The 18,109-nt window shown below is 41.9% G+C and overlaps 1 long non-coding RNA gene across 2 annotated transcripts in view; it reads right to left on the bottom strand.

Annotated features, from left to right (window-relative positions):
• Positions 1-568: 568 nt before the first annotated feature.
• The window catches only part of LOC140608303 (uncharacterized), a 53,502-nt gene continuing 35,961 nt past the window's right edge, over positions 569-18,109 (bottom strand). Inside the window, exon 5 of one of the 2 annotated variants that reach the window (XR_012010326.1) lies at positions 569-1,752. This is a non-coding gene — a long non-coding RNA (uncharacterized lncRNA). The remainder of the gene's footprint in view (positions 1,753-18,109) is intronic. The other variant, XR_012010323.1, reaches the window with a different exon arrangement.

Raw genomic sequence — 18,109 nt, 5'->3', positions numbered from 1 at the left:
GAAGTTTTATCCAATCAAGCATCCTCGAATGAACATGCTTGAACAAAGAAAGAGTATCTCCCTGGGGGGCACCTGGGTGGTGCAGCCAGTTGAGCCTCCGACTCTTGGTTTTGGCGCAGGTCATGATCTCAGAGTCGTGAGATCAGGCCACACATTGGGCTCCATGCTCAGCACGGAGTCTGCTTAAATTCTCTCTATCTCACTCTCACTCTGCCTCTCCCTCTGCACCCGCCCTAAAATAAATAAATAAATAAATCTTTAAAAACATAAGAAAGAAAGAAACCAAGCAAGTAAGCATATCTCCCTCAAAGGCAAAAGGCAGGTTTGTTAACTGTCAGGTATAATGAAGGTGCCTCCCTCCAGTCTGTGGCCAGGTATGCTTACAGTCCACTGTATGAGATCTGGGATCCCTAAGCGCAGACCTCTTCTCCTGTAATGTACCCCACTGTGTGTGCAGATACTACCTTGCCATCTTTATGGAAACTGAGGCTCAGGAAACTACAGCCAATGCTGATACTCTGGCTACTGCCATTTGTGTGACTAATAAACTGTCCTTTATCTTAGACCTAATAAACTGTCCTTTACCTTAGACCTGTCCTTTATAAAGACCTGTCCTTTATCATCACCTGCCAGCATACAGGAATTGTGACAGGCTAACTCATGAGTTTGCAGGAGGGGAAAATCTGTAACTTTTCTCAGTTCTTGGCCTTCTCGTGTTACTGGTTCCAGCAGGCAAGTCCATGTCTTCAGGTAATAAAATTTGTTTTCTTATTTCATCTAGTCATTTAATAAATAAGCATTTGTTGAATGTTTAATCAATGCTGGGATATTTCCAAGAGGCTGAGGATACCAGCCCCAGCATTTACCAAAACTGAGTCCCATAGTAAAAGACAAAAGCCTCATAGTAAAATGAAGTTTAGTGATAGAAGACAAACAAGTAACCATATGGGCTGACAGGACTGTTTCAGAGTGTAAGTACTAGAAAGACAGTAATCCAGAGTGATACAATAGAGTGTTGGGGTAGCTGTGGAGCAAGGGATGATTTGAGGTTGGGTGATCAAGGAAGGCTTCTCAGAGGTGGTGAAATTGGAGCTGAGACATTCATAATGAGGTCAATGAGCAGGAAAAGTCCTTGGGAAAGAGGATTCCAGGAATAGCTGTGGTGGGTGCCCTACAGCAGGAAACAGGATGGTGTGTTCAGGAAATGAAAGGCCACAAAACCAAGGGAAGAATAATGGTGGTTGGAGTTGGGGTAGGGGGCAGGGCCGGAGCCTTCGGGCTTTGGTTATCATTATTGTCATTCTTGGCTCCTTCCCTTTATCCCCAGCACCCTCCAGCTCTCCTCCCATCTGAAAGCGTCTCCCTTGGCACATTCTCAAAGGAGCCTCTCCATGTCTTCCTTGATTGGAAAGTGAGTGGTGACGGCCCTAAGGCTTTCATTATTGGCCCACAGAAACACTTACATGATATGAATGGAATTGTAAAGACTGGGGTGCGTCGGGGCCATGTCCAAAGCCCAAATTTTAGATGCCTGGTAGCATGGAGGAGGAATTTCAGGACAGGGCCCCCCCCCGGAACACTTCCAGTCACAGCAGCCCACAGGACAGACTCCTTCTGGTTCAAGCTTAATTCCCGGATGTAGGTGCTCATCTCTGACAGCAAAGGAAGGAAGAGTGGCTTCCAGTGGCTTATTTAAAGAGCTTCTGTTGCTTCCTAAGGAGTCTTATTTGGCACTCACCAATTAGCGGCTTCCTGGAAAGGAAAAAGAGAAAATTGACCAAACACCTTACAGCAAGGAAAGTCATTAGGTAATAGTATCAATTCCTTATTTCTGTATGAAACTCAAGAATAGGGTAAACCTCATTTAGTCAAACTAATCAAACTACTTAGATCACCAAATAAAGTAAAACTAATTTAGTTAATCTACTAATTTAAAGAAATTGGAAGGCCACAAGTTAAAAGTCTATAATATGGTTATGGATGTCAAAGGTAAGGCTCCCTTATTCTTTCTAGTAAGTAGAGCAACTCGAAACTATCATTAACTTGAATTTCCAAAGAGATGCTGAATTTGGTACAATGAAGAGAATGTTCTACAAGATACCACTTGACCTCTACAATGGTACAATTCATGCAGTCTGTGATATATATGTAATTTTTGCTTCCCTTAATTCAATAGGAATCCCATTATTTCATTATTAGGGCTTGTTTGCTTAGCAAATTTTTTTTTTTTTTTTTGCTAAGAAATTCACAGGTAAACTTGTCAGCCATCACTATCACAGATACCAATATTATTTGTGTCTCAATTGGTGAGGTTATATTAAAGTCCTATGGTTATCTAATCATGACTGATGATATCTTAGGGAGATTGAGAATTACTAGAGCAGGACGACATAGCTATTTGAATTCTCTGATATGAGCAAGAAAAATGAAGAGGCCGCCATTCAGGAGAGGCCCATTTCAGGGAGCTGGTCCAGGTGGGTAGATCTGAAAGCGTCTCCAGCAGGCACGATGTCCCCAAATGAGATGGAGGTGGAGTTGACTGCACACCACAATGGCCACAGGAGTCCTGATGAGATTCTTCCCCTAGCTCACTTAAGACAAAGTAGCAGTTTCTGGAAATGGCTCTGTCATAACATTTATGTTTTTAGGTTTGGAGAATGCATTGCTTTTCAGTCCAGAAAGACCTGAAAAGGCTGGTGATGGGAATTTCCACAGCACGTGGATTTCTGAATCCCTCTTGATCCCAGGCTCACCGTGCATGCAAAGCCAGACTGCCACCTACTGACATGCAGAAGGGGTGGCCTGGCATTGTTCTATTGTTAGGTATGATAAAGGTGCGGCTGGTTACAAAACTGAACCCCACCTACCACTTTAAAAAAAAAAAAAAACATCATAGGAATGAAGGAGTCATTGATTTGAGACCTGGATTATATTTTTTTAAATGGTTGGAAAAAATTATTGGCCTAACCGTACATAATATCTTCTGGTGGGTCAAAACCAGAAAAGGAACTTTGGTATGTTGAGATTGGGCAAGGTGAATATGACTTTATTTCAAACAGCTCCTCCTTAAGAAAGGAGAGACAGTAGGCTTGCATCATTTATCTGAAAACCCTTTGAAGGCAGAAACTGTATCTTACTTAGGTTTCTTTTTCCCTTGGTTGGACACCTCTCCTAGCATGTACTAAAGGCTGGCAACAGTTTATCAAGTGAGTGTTTACAATTCTGATAATAATAGCAATAATATTAAAATTAAAACACAACCGAGAGGCTCACAAAAACGAACCAAGATAATCCTGGGTTTAAATCCTGCCTCTAACTGTATACTTTGGGCAGCTTAGTTAACCTCTCTGTGTTTCAATTATCATCTTTAAAATGAAGATGGTGTGGGGCACCTGGGTGGCTCAGTGGTTGAGCGTCTGCCCTTGGCTCAGGGCGTGATCCTGGGGTCCTGGGATTGAGTCCCACATCGGGCTCCCTGCAGGGATCCTGCTTCTCCCTCTGCTTATGTCTCTGCCTCTCTCTGTATGTGTCTCTCATGAATAAATAAAATCTTTTTTAAAAAATTAAATAAATAAAATAAGATGAAGATAATGTGACTTCCCTCACCAGGTTGATCTATAAGGATTACAGGCCATGATGGACATGACATACTTACTGCAGTGCTTGGCACACAATAATTCTTCAAGAAACAATTTTTTAAAGAGCAAAACAAGTCTAAGCTCCTGTGTGCTCTGCCTATCCTGACCCAGGGAGATGGTGTCCTGCTCAGGAGGTGCTAACCTCACCTTTTCTTGGCAGTTTAGAAAGGTTCTTCCACTGGCCAGCCAGTTGCTTGACCTAACGCATGAGCACAACCCAGAGAACCATTGCAAAGCAGACTGGGGAGGTGAGAGATTAATTGAAGACTTTTATTATTGTTATTTTTAGTTACAAAACTGCAGGGAAACAATTCTTGTCGGAGAGTGCATCTCTTGCTGGAAGGCAGAAATGCAGGTGGGAGGAGGGTTGACCATTAATCATAAGGAAGCAGGGAAGGAAATTGAGACAGGAAATGTCAATACCAAAACGTCCTGACTCCGGGTCAACTTTAAGGCACATGCATAGACCGGCAGGCTAAAAGCTGAGGACCCACTGCAAACAAAGGCACTAGAGAGGAAACAGCAAGCAATAGAATGTCAAACCAAAAATAAATCGGGCAGGTTTCCTTTCTAAAGCAGAGGGAGTAGCTCCTCTTATACTTGGCTCTCCATTTCTTGCTGAAATTCTGGGAATCTGTCCTGAAAGAAATGCTTTCATGCGGATAAGAAAGAAAGTAGATGCCAAAATAGTGGAGGATAGGCACATGGCTTCACATAACTTTCATGAGCCTCACTTTCTAGCCTGTGAAATGGGAATAAAATCCTTGCCCTTCTCTCCTTACAGAGCTACAATGGAGACCAAAGGATAAGAAGAGTGACAGTGCACTTGTCTTGACTTTTACTCCTGTCCTAATAGAAAATAAAAAAACCAAAACCTTAATAGGTTCCTCATGCCCTAAGGCAGGGTAAACCCAGCCCTTGCAAAGTGGCATCATGCTCTGCTGTTGGTGGGAAGTCACAAGTTTCCAGAGGGATTTGAGTGTTTGATTCAAACTTCTAAAGAAAATCTACTTTCCATTTGATTTCGTTAAAAGTTGGCTTTTCCAAACAAGTAACTTCTTTTTTTTTTAAACTAACAAATGTTGTTAATATTACAAATTAAGCCCTAAGGGATAAATTAAGTAAATACTTATGTTACTATAGCTTTTATCCCTAAAAAGTCTCTTACTCCCATTATCATTTTTATCTTCAGTTATTGCATTATGGAGGGACGTGACTAAGAGCAAAGGCTTGGAATCAAACAGATTGGAGTTCAATGCACACATGATAAGCACTATTTACGCATTACTTGGCAATTTAACTCACCTATGCCTCAGTTTGCTCATCCGTAGAGTGGGAGGAATAATGGTCTTAGAGTTTGCTGTGAAGACTGACACACAGCAGGTGACTCCTCGATATTTATAATGTAACTAAACCACAAAGTTTAAAGGTCTTGTTTTTTTAATGAATTAGCAGATTCATATTCACTCATTATTTATTCCAGAGCTGCAGGCCCTGGCATCATATGAAGCAATTAATTTGACAAAGTGAATAAAGCTGGATTTTTCAATCTAGCTGAGAGAGAAACATGCAAACAAATCACTACAATTCCATGCAATGAATGCTGTCCCAGAAGAAAGTTTCCAAATTCATCTGGTCTCCAAAGAAGAGAGTGATCAACTCTGCTTGGTTGAATCTGAAGAAGTGGAAACTCATACTGGGTCTCAAAAGATGAAAAGGAATTTGCCAGAAAGGGGAAAAGAAGGACATTCCAGGAAGACAAATAGTATACTCTGAAGCAGCCATAACATAGTATGGTACCTTGGGTACTTCTTACCCAAATCAGCGTGCCGAAGCATAAAGTTCATAGGAGCAGGTTGCAGGAGATGGATTTTAGGAACACGGAGGCCAGGCCACAGAGAGCATAGTATTCATATTCTAGAGACTCTGGATACGATCTTGTGGGAAATGGGTAGGTTTTGAGAGATTTTAAGCAAAGAAGAAAATAATCAGTATTTTTAAAGGATGAATCCATCAACCTGGCTGGTTTGGAGAGAGACCTGGAGCAGAGTTATTGGTTAAGAGCTCATTCTGATAGTTTGAGCCAAACAAAGAGAGTCCACACTCCAGGGAATGACTGCAAGGAGCAGGACCACAAGTAAGGAAAAGGTTAAGCAGGTGGAATCAGTGACACACAGAGGACCTCTGAAACTGAGGACAGTAAGAGGGTGTGGCAAAAGGAGGGAAAGGAGTAAAAGAAGGAAAATTCTAACTGAATGGATCTTTTTAAAACAAAGTTGCTGTGCTGAGAATGCAGAAGTAGAATCCATAGCCCTGGCTTTTGAGAAACATGCACAGGCCAGTGGAGAACACACAATGAAACCAACAATTATAGAGGGTTTTGAGGGCTTTACAGTACATACGGTCCTTTCGCATCTGCTCTCACAACACTGTTCACTCCACAGTTACTCTGTACCTTCACCCCACCAGTGACTCCATGGCAAAAACTTTCATCTCTCCTTAACAGCTGAGATGATGGATTCAGGGAAAATCAGAGAAAGAGCTAAATTGAGAAGGCTCTAGAAGGGTCCTGATTTGGAAATCCGTCCATTGCATATGACCGAGTTAAGATGAGGTCATTTGGGTGGGCAACCAACCACATCTGACTGTGTCCCTCCATTCAGGGGGAATGCGGACTCTTGGACAGGCACACGGGGGGACAGGCAGAGATCAGGACCATGCTGAAGAACACCCCAGATTGGCAGCAAACTCATCTCAGGGATTGTGAGATACATTTCTGTGGTTCAAGCCACCCCGTTTGGATACTTTGTTACAGCAGCCCTAGTGGACTAAGCATGCTGACAAGAAATGAAAGACCGTGAAGACCTCATAGGAAGTTTCATAACCGCTCAGCTAAAAAACAAGTGTTTTAATCCTACTGGCAAAAGAAAGGCATTTGCCCTCCACACACCCTGAGCAGCAGGGCAGAGGACACCCTGGAGTGTGAGAGTGGTGACCATCTCCTTCCTCTGCCCAATCAGAGGAAACTATAAGAACAGCCTTGCTGCTGCTGCCAGCACCTTCCATGATAGTTTTGGCATAGTCAGTGGCATCATAGCAGATGCATAGTAAGTAAGTACGTGGACAGTAAATTGGCTCTTCAAACAAGAAAAACATGCACATATTTGTTTATTGTAAATTTTAATAATGGATACATCTCATTCAATTTATAAATAATAATACTGTTTATGTTCCTTTCTGGCCAATTCATTCTCACAGAACACTCTCGTTGACTTTTGCCAAACCCTTGCCCCTATAGCAACCTATAATCGCAATTGAACGCAACTGACAAATGGAGTTGCTTCCCAGTCCCTAACTCTTTTCCCAATCGGTGTATTCTCATTAAATCTGATATGTGATTTTTCTAAGTTTTAAACTATTTTTCTCACTCTTAATGTTCATTAAACTGAAATTCTCCCAGCTTTGGCTATAAATCAAGCCTAATTGATAGCATCTGCTGATTTCCATGGTGTAAAGACTGCACAATGGCCAATTTCAAGCTACTGCCGTATTGTCACTGAACGCAGAGTTGGGGAGAGAGGCACAGGAGCACGTCATTATGTAGCGTCCTCACCATACAGAGGCAATAGATGTAAATAACCTCAACAGCATAACGTGAAATGCACTAAAATATTTAGGAAATAAATTTTAAGTATTATTGTCTTTATTTTTAGTATAACTTATTTTATTGTAAGTCTAGAGCATTTAATTTTGTATAATGGCTGTGTTTAACAACTGGCCCTCAAAATTCCCGAGTTGGCTCTCGTGGGCTCATACAGACCAGCTCTAGCATACCACTGCACATGGCTGTTACCAACATTTGGATTTCCCCATTATGTGAATACAAGCAGTTTCCAAGCTACACTCTGAAAAGGAAATAGTTGTACCTAATGCAATATTTCTTTTTTTTCTTCTACCATCCCTACCCCAAGATTCACCCCATGGACTTCAGCATTATCCATCACCAGTCATGAATATCTGTTCTATTCCTGTAAAGTACGCTGGACTGTATGGTCAAGGCTATACTGCACAGTGTCACACACATAGTTGCTCAGTAAATATCTGCAGAACCAGTGACATAAAATTATCACATGACATTCCCAGTGATCGTAAGTTTTCTTAGGGTACATGATGATTTATCTCTTCTTCACTGTCCCTTTTCTGAATTTATGGACAAAATGGTATAAAACCAAAGAGATAAAATCAACTGGGCCCACAGTCATTCTTGTCTTCATGGGCCTCTCTTAGTTGTTAAATCATGGCTACTTGGCATGGTAGAGCAATAGGCAGAACTGCCTGGATGTAATCCCAGGAGCTTTCTCTGGATGGCCTGGACTATAAGATAACTGGAATCAGCAGAAGGGGCTTCATCCAAGCTTAGCTCCCCATGGGGCAAGTAACGGGATTCCCCTCCCCCTCTAGAAAGAGGCCCCAAGTTCTTTAGGTACTGGACAGCCCATGTGCCCAGACCACTCCTACCTGTAACTGGCAGCCCAAATCCAGACTGCCGACTGCCAAGCAATCTGTGTATCCTCTACTGGAGTGGGTACTTTTTCTTTTAATTGCCATGTAAAAAAATTAAAAAGGAGAGTCCCATCGAGTGGTGTGGTCCAGCCACTGGAAGAAAGAACTACACCGAGGGCCCACCATGCCCCAGCCTAGCATCGCTCTCTGGGACAATGAGAATCAGTAGACTAGTACCTTCTCTTCCCTCAACAACCTGTGGCCTATATTAGTTTTCCACTTTCCCAATAAAGCCTGTATTACAACTCAAGCTGCGTGATGACATTGTTGAATTTACATCAATCCAGACAGGACTCACTCAGCAGGACAGGTGGAGTCCTAACAGGATCCCACCTTCAGAACAGGTGACTCACAATGTTCCACATTACCTGAGGCTTTACAGGTAGTTCTGAGGGAAAGCCAGAGATAAACAATCTGGCAAGCTGGAGCCCAGCAGTCCCCAAAATAAACATGTGATCTAGAGATGAGTTTTCTAGGTCTCTATTCCACAAATTGGGTTATCACTGCATTTCCAAAGCACACAGAAGCTAAAAAACAAAAGATAGTCAAACAAAACAAAACTCATAGTTCCTCTCGATGCCACGAAGCCCATTGAGCTACCGAACTTGATGTCATGTGATCTTTACTGGTGAGTTCTTATTGATGCCCACATGGGAGCTGAGGGCACAATGCCAGAACCTGAAGGTGGGACTTTGTTCTGGGGTCCTTTCGATTACAACAAAAAGAGGTATAACAGACTCAATTGTGCTAGACATTGTGGCAAACAAATATGTAACGAACAGTTGGTGAAAGGTAGTCTTAGTTCACTGAAGGCTCTACGGATGATCCAATAAAAAGAAGATTTCCCCAAAAGATGCCAAATATAGATGCCAGCATATTTTGCCTTTGTAAATCTTTTCTGATCATTGTACAAAAGAATACCCAGGGTCATCAGCAAGATGCAATGGATGGCCACTTAACACATACAAGACACATAGTAACTCTAGACTAGACATCACTGCTCGACATATTGAAAAATATTTGGAGATAATTTCTGGGGCACAATGTGGTCAGACCACACACAAAAAATAACATGTTCTTCATGCTTCTGTTCCAAGAGTTCAAGGTCTATACAGGATCCAAGTCCAGAAAAAATCAGAGTCTATTTTATATTATTCTCTGGGTGCCTAATGCATGTAGATAGAATACTTTGCAGAGGGTCAGGAAAATGAAACTGGGCTTTGCGTCTTGTGCAGTACAGCTCAGCAGTGGTAAGCATAATGGGTCAATTGTCTTCACAGCCCAGCCACCATCTTACAACTCATCCCGCAAGGCCAGGTTACTCATAGAGTAATTGAGTGTGATGGTGTTTTCAGGGTACGTCAGAGAGCAATACCTAACACTTGGCCAAACTTGGCAGTAGGCCCATGCCCACTTAAAACACTGAGGTCAAGGTATTTCAGTTCTTGGAAGTCATAACAATGCCACTAAACAAAGAGAAGAAAATCCTTGCTTGTCAAGATCTAGGTCTGACTGTCAAGAACCACATACGCTATGAAAGCTCCTTCCACCCTCAAAGAAGCAAACAAATAAGTAAAATCCCATGTCACTCAGGTTATCCTAAAAGTCACTTGGAAAACACCAAATTGTTTTGGGCAGTAAACCTGTTTCAGGAAGATGTTCCAGGGATCGTTGCACTTAACTGTCTGAAGGGCTTTTGAGCCACGCTTGAGGGAATCAGCCATTTTCAGCATCATTATTTTTATAACCAGCAAAGTGATCTTTTTGGAAATTGCTTAGGGATCATTAGCATTGGAAGGAGAGGAATATCCTGAGACCTCCATATCATGATTCCTTCTTTCCACAAATGATATATTTTTATGTTGGAAATCACATTGTGATTGAGGCAATCAAGTAGTAAGTAATTTCCAACAGCACAGAGAAAGCCAGCACAAACACAGAAGCACGCAACCCTGGGCTGCTGACACATGGCCATACTAACACTAGCCCTGTTGGAAAGATCCTTTTTGAACAGGGGAAAAGGCTGGTTATAATAAATGCTGTCAAGAAATTGTATGCAATACTGACTTTAATCGTGATTGAAGAGATGTGCCTACCCCTACCGTTTCTGTCTACAGACTCACAGATGTTTTCTGTGTGCTCCCTGAACCCCAGAGCCCTGCCTGAAAGACGGAAGGTCACTGCAAAATCCAAACAAACATTAATAGCTTGGTTTAGATGGGGACATCTGACTTCAGTAGATTTTCTATCACCTGTTTATTCATTTCACATCTACCTTCTAACTGGCACTGTTGTTCCTGCATACAACATTACAACATAGACGTTCTTACGATATAACATTAAGTGAACAAAGAAGGCACCCTGCATACACACAGGGTTCACCTTTGTACAGCTCCCATCCATCCAACAACGCCTACAGCATTTGTATTGAATAATCCCTGTCTTTATTTGGAACACTGAACTAGGTCGTTTTTTCTCTCTTAAAAAAAAAAAAAAAAAAAAAAAAACACAGCGTGTTTTTTCCAGACTGGGATAGTTGTTTTTGATCCTTTCATCTACTACATAATAAGTGTGAAAGCTATGCTTATCTTAGGGATATAAGGTCATTCCTAGAAGGCTCTGAAACCCACCAAGTATGAAGCATCTGAGATTTTTAAAGGCATTTATGTTGCAGGTTCTTAGTATTCAAACCTAAGGCATAAGTAAATGGTTTCAAGGTGGACAATATAACACTGATTACGAGACTCCAAATTAACATTCATGTCCTACTGCTAGGATGACACACCTGCTTTTGCTTACCAGTGAGTTTAATTTCTCTAATGACTACAAATTGGCAGATTATGCCTTGCATAGTCATTGAATTTTACTGTTTTGAAGCCAGCCTACCTGTGCTTCAACAAGTTTCCAGATCTAATCATCAAACCATAGTGGCAAATGCAAAAAAGTGCAAAGCATCATGATTTAGCGGTTTATAAACTCCAGTAAAACTGATGTATGTAAAAAAAGTTACAATGCAAAGAATTATTTTTAATTTTACTTAACATTTTAAGACGATGCTAGAAGAAATCTCAGTAGTTGGTGCATGACTGATTATAAGGATTCGGATTCAGATCTGCTGGCTCCAAACCCTGCCCTCTTTAGTACACAAACATTTCGGGAAAGGTCTGCCCAGTTCGCTATATCCACCGACCTTCTCATAACTTGTCTTTTAATAAAATGTCTCCAAAAAGCCCAGGTGTCTTTCATATTGAGGAGACATAAGACAATTTTGAGGTGAGAAGACCTTGAAACATGATTTGGGGCCGGTTTGCCAAAGGAATTCTAGAATATTCCTTCCCCAGCAGGGGTATCTCATGCTATTTGGTGTCCTGAAACATTAAGGGCACATACCAAATTAACTGGTAATGAAAATGCCTACTTTTTAATGTTTGGAAAATGTTTATGTGAGAAACAATTGCTTAAAAAGGTCATCTCTCCTGGTTTTCATCCCATGCTGTTAGGTATGTGAGAAGGTACCAATGAGGGGAACCAGGTGAAGAGCACATGGGACCTCTGTGAACTATGTTTGCAACTTCTGTAAATCTATAATTACTACAAAATTTTAAATTACCAAAAACAAACAACCTATAGCCCTTGTTCTGCAGGAAGGACACATGTCTCCCATTTGGAGGTAGAAGAGGTGACCCTCAAACTCCTACCTCCCTGTGTTCCTCCCAATCTTGGAGCCACAGCTCCCAGAGGGGGCTGGTGGCCACCACCTGGTGTAGAATTTGGAATTCAGAGTCAGGGGCTGTGGCCCTGGCTCTCCCACTAACCAACTCTGTGACCTTGGTCATGCTATTTGGCTTCTTCATCAATTTATCTGTAAAATATGCCTGCTTTTCAGAAAATGTCACCTCCAGATTCAATGAGAGCGTGACAATTCACCAAGACATGAAGGCCCAGGTAGCCTGTAAAGTGACACACAAACATGGTTTTCCTGACAATTATTTCTGTCAGATGTAGCCCAAGGAACCTGTGGGAGACCAGCAGCCCCTGAAATCTTGGCACAATATGGTAGATGGGCTCCTGGCCTACCTCTTGGCCTCAACCTCACTACAAGCTTCACCACAGCCTTTGTTCAAAAGAAGCCACTTTACTCCTCTGCAATATAAACAGCTGCCTGCAATTTCCCTTCTCATACTCCAAAGCCAGCTGTTGTGCTGCCTCCCACTAGTCAAATATGTCCCCACCATGACATATTTGGTCCATATGGTGGACCTACCATCAGCTGTGATTCAGAACAATTCCCAGGCTGCTTTCCAGGGCTAGTAGTGGGAGGTGCCTTCTTGCCCTGGCATGTCCAGCAGAGCTGGGTGACAACAAAGGTCTGAAGAGCCCAAGTGCAAGAGGTCTGTGTATTCTTTTCTCATTGATAGCTGAAGATGAGCATGACTGCATGGGCCTTGTCTTTGACCTTGAAGCCACGTGGGTCCCAGAAGCCTATTTGGGCTTTCTTGATTTTTGGTCCTAAACAGTAGCACTCTGGAAAGCTCTCCCTTCTGCTCATGCCCAGTGCACTGGTCCAGTTTACTCAGGAAAACAGATGGAGTGCTATGTTTCCCACACATAATAAAAATCAAGGGAAAGAAAGCAGTGACACAATTGTTTGTCTAAAGCTGTGGTTCTCTAAGTATGGTGTGGGAACTAGCAGCATCCACATTACCTGGAAGATTATTAGAAATGAGAATTTGGGGGCCACACCCCAGACCTACTGAGTCAATTACCCTGGGAGTGGAGCCCAGCAAACTGTGCTCTAATAAGCACTTCAAATGCTTCTGGTGCACCTGAAGTTTTAGAACTACTGCCCTCGAACTTGCTGGAAAGTTGCTTGGATCCTACCTCTGCCTACAACTGCTTCTCAAGTCCCACATACTTGCCTCTCTTTGGTAAATTTTACCCCAGGACTATTTAGGGGAAGGAGATTCTAAGAACCATGATTCCCAGCTTCTCCTCTGCAGAGAACATCTTCAACAGGAGTAGTTGTGGTGCCAAAGAGATAGGCCAGCATACCCACTAAGCACAGACCTGTGATAAATACACCTCAAGTGGTTCTGGCCATATGCGCAAGGGCTCAGGCACCAATTCATGTACCAGATCCTTGTCCACAAGCATCTCCCCTTGTAGCCTTACCAAAAAAGAGCCTCAAAGTCCACCATTAGAAATCTTCTCTTGAAAAAAAAATCTTTTCTTGGGGGCTAGATAGTCTTGGCTTTCTTTTGTAACGTATTTATTGTCCAAAGCTTTAAAAGGATGGACTATGTGCCTACGGAACTTCTTTCTACCCCATGGATGGCTACAGCCCTCCTTTCCTTGAGAGCTTTATGTAAAGAAGTCCTTGAGTACAGAAGGTAACACTCAAGTGACACCAAAGTAGACACAAAAGATAGAACTTGAGCCTAAGTATTACCAGAGGACTCACAGGAGTGCCCTGGGGCTAATAAGTAATGGACTGCTAATATTCCAGCTCATCTTTCCTTTTTTTGATTTGGAAAAACAACAACAGTTATATACAAATATCCCAGAATTTAAGTGTCACTAGCATCTTATGTACAAATTAGTATATTAGATCAGTTTCCTAACTGACATAGGGCATTTGAACAGTATTGGGCAACATTGGGGACATGAGGGGTGAAGGAGAAGCATATGAGATGGAGGTGTCACAGTATGCATTGTTGACTATAGACAACCAAGTGCTCATAGATTCCATCTATTAAAAACTCCAAATATTTGCGGGCACCCACCATGAGTCTGGCACTGTGTTAGACCCCAAAGGCATAAGAAGAATAAAACACAGTACTCCTTTTCAAAGAGCTTACATTCCAATAGACAGACATAAATAAAATATTTTAAAACAACATAAGTGCTATAGTTAAGGTGTGGATGATTTGTTATGTGGTCATTGGAGAGAGGAAGTATTGCTACTTGGATATGTGCTGGACATCTTCCATCTGCCTTTCTACGTCTGCTTTCAACCATTATACACCCTACAAATGTTCCAGGTAGCCAGCCTCCAAGACAGCCCCCAATGATCTCCATTCCCTGGTTTTTATGTTCCTGCATAACCCTTTGCCACATTGCATTAGGGTTGATATATGTCAGAAGTAATGGTATGCAACTTTCATGTTTAAGTCATAAAAACATTGCAGTTTCTCCACAGCTCTCTCCCTCTCTTGGATCACCTGTTCTGGGGGAAACAAGTAGACTTGTCACCAGGATGCTCAGGTAACTTTAGGGAGAGGTTCATATGGTGAGGAACTAGGGCCTCCAACCAACAGCCCTATGAGTACATGATCCTGGAAACAACTTCTCCAGCCTTCAGAAAACCATGGTCTCAGCTGACTTCTTAAATGCAGCTTCATGACAGACCCTGAGCCAGAATCCAGCTCAGCCTCTCCAGGACTCCTGTTCCACAGATACCATAAGACAATGTTTGGTATTTTAAGCTACTAAGCTTTGGTGTAATTGGTTACACAGCAATAGATCACTTATATACCACCTATGTGGATGGCATTGGCAGCCTCCTTTGCCCTCTGACTTCTGGTTGGGTTCAGCTAGTGGGAGCAATGAAGGGAGAGTGAAGGCAGAAAGTGAAGCGAGATTGAGAATTCGCTTTCCAGGCTTCCTCCCTAGTGAGCCACTGAGTGTTGACTATGAAGGTCTCAGGTTTTATTTTGCGGTTACCCTCATACAGCTACTGTCACCAGGTCCTAGTGACCACACTCTTCCCTTGCCCTTTCAGGCCCTGATGTTACAAGTTCCTTCATCCTGCAACGTCTTCCCTGCAGCCCCCATATGTCCTGTTCATACCTTTGTAAATAGCCCCTTTATAAATTCTCCACAATTTATCCAATTTGAGTATGCATCTGTTTCCTGCTGAAACCATAACTAATACCAACAGTAAGAATCTAGAAGGCTCAAAAAAAAGTACTATTTGATCTGAATCTGGAAAGATGAACATAATCTTGTCAAATAGAAGAGTGGGGCACCTGGGTGGCTCAGTTGTTGAGTATCTGCTTTGGGCTTAGGTCATGATCTCAGGGTCCTGGGACCGGGTCCCACATCGGGCTTCCTGCTCAGCAGAGACTCTGCTTCTCCCTCTCCCTCTCCCTCTGCTGCTCCTCCTGCTTATTCTCTCTCTCCCTCTCTCTCTCTCTCTCTTTCTCTCAAATAAATAAATAAAATCTTTTTTAAAGAAAGAAAGAAAAGAAAAGAAAAGAAAGGAAAGGAAAGGAAAGGAAAGGAAAGGAAAGGAAAGGAAAGGAAAGGAAAGGAAAGGAAAGGAAAGGAAAGAAAAAGAAAAAAAGAAAAGAAAAGAAAAGAAAAGAAAAGAAAAGAAAAGAAAAGAAAAGAAAAGAAAAGAAAAGAAAAGAAAAAAGGAAGAGCAACACAGGCCCTCACACCAATAGCTACAGGCAAATAAAAGATCTCATTCCACTAGGTTTATAATCATAGTTGCTCAGTTCCTTGGGGCACCATTCACACTGTATTCTGTAAGTATAGCCCCTAGAATTATGCAATGGGGTCATAATTGTTTGATTTCAGTCCACACCCATGGGTATGTATGAAGTCTTATTTTCTAAATTTTCTACCATTCAAATTCTATCTCTATTTCAAATAACCCATTCAATAGGTGACAGAAACCTCTTCATCAATTTGAGATTTCTGCTCTCTGGTTTCCTAGGATGAAATGGAGGAAACAGGAGATTACAACATTTTTTCCTTAATATTTCAGAAACACCCAGCTACATTCAATAGCATTGTATTTCTTTGCAGTACACTAATTCAGTCTTTGTTGTAGTTCTGTGTAGGTTAGACCAGGGTTCAGAGTGGCCTATGAAAAGAGGTTTTCTGGCAAGCAGCTGATTAGGCTACAGGGGCACATTTAATCTCTGTAAGAGAGCAAATAATTTTTAAGGACTTTAGCCCATCAACTGTTTGTATGCAAATAGGGATGCTAATTATAAATGAGTTTTATCTACTCAATACAGCAGCTCAGCAGGATGTCCACATGGAAGTCCTGTCAGAACTTTGTAAGAATTGTTTGAGTTGCTGTTTGCATTTAAAATACATTTCTTTAAAAACTGACTCAAATTCAGCGTGGTAACTAATTTACATTGACCTTCCACCCAATTAGTGCCCATCAAGCTTAACCACAGCTATGACAGGGGTGATGGCAAAAACCAGCCAAAAGCATTAGAATATAATCTTTAGGATCAATAAGGCACAGTGAAATCTTTATGAAAAACCCTTGAAATAACTCATTAAATTAAGAAATGACCACCATTTAACCAGATGAGCTGCAGAATTTACCTAATAAGGTTATTAGTTCGAACACTGCAGACAGGGAAGCAGAATGGAAAAGACCCCCTGAATCACAAAGGCCCAATTGAAGCCAAAATTAAATATGCTGATCCTTGCTTTTGACCTGAGATAAGATGTAGAAATGCTGGCGCTTACTATTGATTAAGCATCTGCTTGGAATTTCTTTATTTCTTTTTCTCTTTCAAAGAACACCTGCTGGGGAAGTGTACAAAACTGCAAGATCACTGGAAACTAGGCCAAGAACTAATCTTTACATCCTGGTATACTAACCCCAAGTGTCTATCATAAACACTGAACTGACAGTTGACCCACAGGAAACAAGCCTATGATTTTCTTCCTAGCCAACTGTACTAAGAAAAACACCTGTACTATGTGCATCCAAGGTACAAGGACAGTTCCGGTTTAATACATTCATTTCTGTTAGCTTATCCTTGTTGGGCTGTGAGCTCCCTGCAGCTCCATTGATTGGATGAGGAAGAAGGAAGCTATCTTCATTTTCCTTGACAGAACCATCCTTGATCACTCCATCCATCCAGGTTCCTGGGAGATGACAAAGATACCGTGCAGCAGGTATACACACAACGACATGATTCACAAATCCCTATGTCTCACTGCTTTGTTTTAAAAATAGTCTTTATACTATCTATCAGTCCAGATTAGGCTAGATTATGCCCTGGTAACATCCTTCACATTTCAGTGCTTCAAGCTAAGATTTGTCTCTGACTTGCATGACATGTTCTTCTTTACTGTCTGAGGAGTCTATTCTAAGTCATCTACACCCTGGGACCCAAGCTGATGGAGTACCCAACCCTCTGGAATGTTGCCCAGCCCTATGCCAATAACACACTAATTTTTTAAACTTCTGCTCATCTTTCATTCACCAAAGCATGTCACTGGAATATGACTGAATTCAATCTCACCGTGTGCATGAAAGAATAAGAATCAGAATATGTGTGAACAGTCCTGTGACCCTTTGGAAAGTTCTGTATATGCCTGCTGGGAGGAGGTGGTCAGAAAGGTAGGGAGTGAAAGGAAACAGAAGTAAAAGAAGTAAGCAAAACAAAGAGCAAATTAGAGATACAGATAGGAGAAAATGTGCTGAGGAAAGATGGAATTTGTGGAGATGATTTTTAGTCACTCATATGACCTATATTTAGATTTTTGACAGTTGCATATGCACCAGCAATCTCTCTTCTCACCTTCTCCTTACTTTGGCTCTTCAACTGATAAAGAGTGACAGGCAGAGGGGGTGATAAACTGACAAGATAGAACCATGCGCGAGCGCATGCGAGAGAGAGAGAGAGAGAGAGAGAGAGAGAGAGAGAATGTGCGTGCTGGTATGGAAAAGCTGTTATATGAGGAAGGTGGTTTTATTAAGCCTACAAGACAATGACCATGGGTGAGGTGTCTGAGAAGCAAGGGTGACAGCAAATAGCTCCTTTCTGGCCCTTGCAGGGGTCCACCCCCTGTTCCCCGCAGGAGCTCCCTGGCTAAGGAAGTGGGAAATGTCAGAGAGTCTTTGGAATATGTTCAGTATACTGAAA

This window comes from Canis lupus, chromosome 17 (assembly GCF_048164855.1).
Source record: "Canis lupus baileyi chromosome 17, mCanLup2.hap1, whole genome shotgun sequence".
NCBI classification, from domain to species: Eukaryota; Metazoa; Chordata; class Mammalia; order Carnivora; family Canidae; genus Canis; species Canis lupus.
This window is presented reverse-complemented; position numbering and strand designations above follow the sequence as displayed.